Below are 6,282 nucleotides of genomic sequence, written 5' to 3'. Positions count from 1 at the left end.
AGCGGGCATATGGCGCCTCTGCTTTACTCTTAGGCGTTATTTTCTGCGACTGTATTTTGTTTTGGTAATTACTATCGTAAGTTTACTAATCAAATCAGATCTACATTTGAGGAATGATCGAAGCATTGTATATGAAGATGAAGCAAATCATCTTCATCTTGAGAAAAATACCCTTGGGTTTTTATGTGATATCGATGATGTCTTGCGATTACGTTATTTAGCGTGATAGAAAGCTGTCACACTTCGAATAAACAACAAATATAAGTAATCACTATAACATTAGGTTTCCATTTGAAATCCATCTAATTAAATTTATTTAATTGTACTAGAAAACTATAATTGTATGTTCGAAAACGAAATGCTTCCCTCATCTGTTATTTAATAAGCTTTAGACCGTAATAGCATTTACCCGCTGTACATCCAACGGCAGTAACGATTATGATAAAAAAATATATATAAAGTTGATATTGAATATAAAAATATAGTTATATACTTATTAGACAAGATGTTGTCTATGAATGTTTAATGATTGAGAAAATAATTTTAATTAGGCCGATTAAAAAATAATAATTAGCTTTATGATCAAAGTTTCTAAAAATTATTATTAAGATACTCTAGAGTTATTATTTTGTATAGCCCGTATTGATAAAATAGTTTGCGACCTCTATGTTGAATTAAGAAACCTAAATGAAGTAGAATTTATTTAAGGCAGATCGTTCATCTGTTAAGTCTTCAACGAATGACCCCCCATAGATTGTGAACATTTTATGTAAATTGTCCTCTGCCGTGATATTGTCACGGTTTCGCCTATCTTTTCACACTATGCGTCATATAAGAGTCAAGTAATTTTCACAATTAATAATAATTCACGAAGTTTTAATAGCGCGCCTTCTCTAAACATCTATGTGCTAACTACATTGGTTCCAAGTCGGGTGGATATACAGATATTGCAAGGCTACAAGGTAGAACGCGCGCACCTCACGATTTCCGTTGCAGTATCCAAGAAGATCCTAGATTTGGAAGTTATGAGATACTTGATGCCGAGACTGGGCCAACAAAAAAGAATTTCAACCTTTTATATATAAAAATTTTGGCAAGGCATCCTCTCAGATTTTGTGCCATTCTCACAGATGACTAATATTACCGATCTTATCCTGCCTTTGGCTTTCTCTGTCATACTTTTACAGGCTTAAAGGATAGCGGGACCATAAGCGCAAATTTATTTCTCAAAACAATGTGGTCAATTTATTTATAGCTGACTCTTGGAGTGTTCACTTAAACTGCGAAATTGGCGAGCGGTTCCTTTCGATATACTTTGGTTCCCTTTTGATAGCTCTGGGAAAAAAACAATTCCTTCAAACAAGAGCAAGCTTTCGAAGAAGTAGTGACAAGTCTCTTCGAAGCCTCCGTGAAGGTGTACCTCTTTAGTAATAGGCTTCAGAATAGGCGAGGCAATCGAAATCGAGGCCGGCCATGGAAACACTTCGTTTCCTGCTGCGAGAGTTGCTCGTCGGAAGGAATGCTTAACCGCAGTTGGAACAGCTCTATCGAATACAAAGTATCCTTAGGCAGAAATAGAGCGAAAATCATCAACGGCGCGTCTTTTCTCAAAAGAGGATGATTTTCACTAAGTTTGCTAAAAAAATGTCAAAATACAATAAGAGAGATAACTTTTCTTTAATGTGTAGCACATAGCCGCATGAATCCAAGGCAACATTTGCATTTTAGGATGGCAATAATTCGAATTCTAACAGCTCAAATATCTGACTTTAGACTGACCGATTTTCGTTTATGAGTAACTGAGTCGTCGTATTTCGAAAAGATGGATTAACTTATAATAAGTTCATTACGGCGAAAAATTCTCACTTGGCTAGTCTGATCTGAACAAAGCTGATCAGGATTTACGCTGCCTCTAAATCATATGTAGCGCTATAATATAGTTCTTCTGTTCAGTATACCTCGCTCAGAGAAAGTTCTTTGGATTTGACCAGCGGTGGGTACTGTCGTACTTTCGAACGGCTTCCTCGGTATGTATTGTGCATGGCCATTCATTCGGGGTCTAGTGTTGTTTTTCTTTAGGTCATGAGCGAAGTATCGCAGCGCATGAACCAATTATAGAGCGTCGCCTGCGTGTATTGGCTGAAACAGAATTCTGGAAAAAAATCAAATTTACTTCCAATAATCACGCAACGGCTGTAGGCGAATCTTTAGGTGACTGCTTGCCGTGCTTTTAGAATTGCCAAGTCACTCAAAAATATATATATATAGGCAAGGGATTTGCTACAAAGGGAGCCTATAGATGCTCTTAAAACCGCTACGCTAGTACCTTACCGAATTCCATTGTCATACAGCTGTTTTGTTTGTGTTCAAGCGCGAGCAACGGCGCTTAAAGCTTTTATGATCTTAGTTTATTTCGGTATTACGCTGATCAATGACTGGCAATTTTATAAAATTGATAGTAACTGTTTTAAATCGAGGGAGTTTAAATTAAGTTTCACGTAATTTATAATGTTGTTGCAACTTTTACGTAGTATGTGAGTACATATCAAGCAGCAAATCGCTAGCCCCCAGTTACTTACTTTTTGCTTCTACTTCCAGCTCCCAACAAACTGCAAATGGTCCTTATTGGCCAGAACGTTTCGCTTTTTATACTTAACTACATCTGTGGTTCATTTGTTTCCTGTCATCGTACAATGCAGTGGGGTCGTTGACGGGTAGGTCGAGCTGCGAGCTAAAATACGGACGGAGCTTCATGGTATCTGTGTGTTTGCAGCTGTCAGCAATATTCTTCAGCGTCGATTGTGTGGACGAACGCCGCGAAAGGATACTCACAACATCTACTCTTTAATAGACACACTTTAGCACACCAATTAAGTTATTGTTTATAGATAACCCTCTTGACAGGATACGAAGTACGTAGGGAAACTGTATTAACTGATAACGGCTCAACTTTTGTAGACAAATATTGCATCCATGCATTTCACTCTCATGACTGCGTAACATGTGTCCTTGCAGTATACCCAGAAATTTTTTATAGGATTTTTTTAGGAAACGAATAGGAATAATTTAATTGACTCGGTAAAGATCATTACTTACAACAGTATCGTGCAAGAACGCTGAATACGTGATACAGCTTTCTGAACAAAAAAGACTTACCTTAAAGTTACTATTATATGAATAGTTTATTATATGAATTGATTTTACTGTGGGGGTTCCTTTACGTAATGTTCCCTTTGGATTTAACGTGTTTGTTTGGTAAAACCATTGTCGTCTAGCACCACCGTCACAAGTTTCTTTAACAGAACATTGTGAAGCGAATCACTCGCGGCAATAATTTTCTATATAATAAATAGGTCCGTGGCTATAGTTAATTTACTTAACAACTGAACATACATTTTCGTTAACAGTCTACGATTTTATCTCTTTTTCCAACTATTTTTTATTGATTTCGTCCCAGATCAGAGATGATGGAGATGCCAGAGCTCGTCTAACGAAGTCTCGGGACCCATTTCACAGTCAAGTATACGATGATTAAGTTTATTTGCGCTTCTGAAGAAGCTCATTCGTCAGACGGTGCTGGGTTTTGTACAGAGCCTTGTTAATCGTCTTGTTCTGCCCAGTGGCGCCAAACGGAAATCATTGTCATCCCAGAACGGAAACCACTCATGATTACGCAGCTACACACATTTCGGTCAGCTGTCAGTTCCTTTTTTTACTTCCATGTCAATATTAAGAGACACCTCTAATTTCGATCCCGTTGGCCGAAATGTTGAGGGTGGATGAGAAACTACGGTTCTCTGTACATTTTAGCCAATTTATAAAGTATTTAAGCTTCTAACTTTTCAGCGATCGGACAGATACCTGATTACACTCGGATAGCTCTCCGGGTGGGCGGGATGCGTTGCGAGGTGCTATTAGTAAATTTAGCGAACCATTTCCGAGTAGTTCAGGCATAGCCTTCATACTTAACATTGCACAAAGATCCCGTTCGGCTACGACAGCTTCGTGACCTTAAAAAATTATGCTAATTATTGAGAGTACTCTTTCCTTTTTACCTGACACTTCCCTTTGCGGAGCCTTGACCCGACATCAAATTTCGTTCACTGTAAGAGGTTTTCTGTATAAAATATGAAAGATATAGTATAGAGAAATATAACGGGCAAGTAATCAAAAGCTTATGTTACGATATAAAGAACACTTCAAATTATTGACGAGAAGTGGCTGCGTTTCATTACAGTCTCACAATTAGATCCTGGCTAATTTAGGTGCTGAAAAAAAAACACTAACAATGAATCCGAGCTTAGACTAAAAATATGATGAAAGCTCTTATGGTCTTTTTCATTTTGTGAAAGGACCATCATTGATATCAGAGTAACGTCAAAACTCACGCCGAAGACGACGTCCACTCGGACCGGCCATCGGGGGTGTGGACCCGGCAAAACCACGAACGTTTCCAGCCTTTTTTTAATGCAGTCTGCTCGTTGGCCTGCACTAGGCTTTCTCACATTTCTTGAGTGCAACGTATTGAAATAATTGTTTAGTTACTTTGTTGTCTTAAAATTTGATGAAGCTCCTCAGACGAGCTTTAGCAAAGCCATAAGCTTCTGTACGGATGTTGGGCACATGCACTTTTATATTAAACTACTTACTGATCATGTTCGGGTTCGCTTACGCCAATCATCCGAGTAAAGACTGAGACAATTTAAAGGCTCCTAATACTATAAGTGATATAATCAACAATCACAAAATTACTAGGTAACAGTCGATCCGAAAGTATAGTACGGCTAAGGAACAAGGGATTGTGTTAACATTTTTACTGATCAGAGAACAAGGCCTGATAGTGCACGATCAAATAGAGAATATTTTTGCCCAGTAAGCGAAACTAGCTAGCGCGTGATAACACAGTGGCATTTGACGACAAATCATTTTTTATTAGTCAATGAGTCGCGGTAGCGAGTGTATTCACTAACTTACCTATATAAGTTTGCTTCATAATGTTACCTTGCCCACACTACCTACAGCTCTTCATCTAGATAAAGCCGAAAACTTCGCAGAATCACAACGCACGATCGCAAACTCACGACCCCTAACGACTAGTTAGATGATGAGCGGGACCTGAAAAGGGTTTCGGTCGGAACACAGTGCCTTATTATTGATAATTAGCATCTGAAAGACATTGTCATCCTTAGCGTATCTAGATACCCATAAAAATCAAAAAGTTACTAACTTTGGGTCGCCTTATCAAGAGATGTATGACATTGAACCATTGCTAGAAAAGGCTGAAACCATCATTCCAACAAGCCGGTTAGGCGTTCGGAGCTAGCTCATATACAAGATTTCTTTACTAGTTCTTTCGGCCCTGAGCGAGAGTCAGGGGCACTAGGTATACACCATATTGAAGACTAATTTCTGCTCAGTTAGTTTTAAACGTATTAGTTTTGTTCTAGCGAGAGCGAACCATAAGACTGTGCCATGTAAGAAAAACCTCTCGACTGTACTTAAGCAATTGACTAGAATGGGCAACACATTGTACACGTAACAGGCTCAGATCGAACTCACTTACATTGGGAGCGTTCTTTAACTTAAAAACGTAACAGATCAATAAAAAACACTCTCGTTACCAACAGTAAAATGTATATACTGCTGACTAAAAGGTATTTTCGAGCCAAACGTTCCACTGAAGCATTGAATTGCTCGTAGCATAATGCGGCCACCCTTTGCAGGAACTCGTCGTAAAGTTTTCTGAACTAGTCGCTTCATTTAAAGCTTGATAGCTACACTTTTCGTTAATAAAGTTAAATAATAAATTATGTTTGCAATGTTTTATAGCAAAAAACTTTATGCCAACTGCTATGTTGGCGTCAGTGGACTCTCGAAAGGTAGCCGATAAAAGATCTAGACAATTGACTTCAACAAATGGTTACCCCGTACGGCGTCTTAAAGAAGTGCGCCCTATCAATTATTACTACTAAAAGTTACAGTAGAAGCGTTTATTTCGACTGATAGGCTAGCAACTAATTTAAAGTTAACTAATTCAAATTTTGCCCCAGCCTGCATTTCGGGTGGACCATGGGTGATATTGAGTAGTTCCACTGTTAAGTAGGGCAAAATTATACTGCAAAGGGCCACGAAGAGCTGATCGATATGAACGACAGAAGGAAATCACTTCTAGCTCAGCGAGTACTTGCTTTTCTTCAGGAATGAATGAATGATTTAGATAAATTAGTGCCGTATGTAAATTCAGCTGATATCAACAACCTATCATATGAGAATATCACCAAA

Source organism: Varroa jacobsoni, unplaced genomic scaffold (assembly GCF_002532875.2).
Source record: "Varroa jacobsoni isolate VJ856 unplaced genomic scaffold, vjacob_1.0 scaffold_881, whole genome shotgun sequence".
NCBI classification, from domain to species: Eukaryota; Metazoa; Arthropoda; class Arachnida; order Mesostigmata; family Varroidae; genus Varroa; species Varroa jacobsoni.
This window is presented reverse-complemented; position numbering follows the sequence as displayed.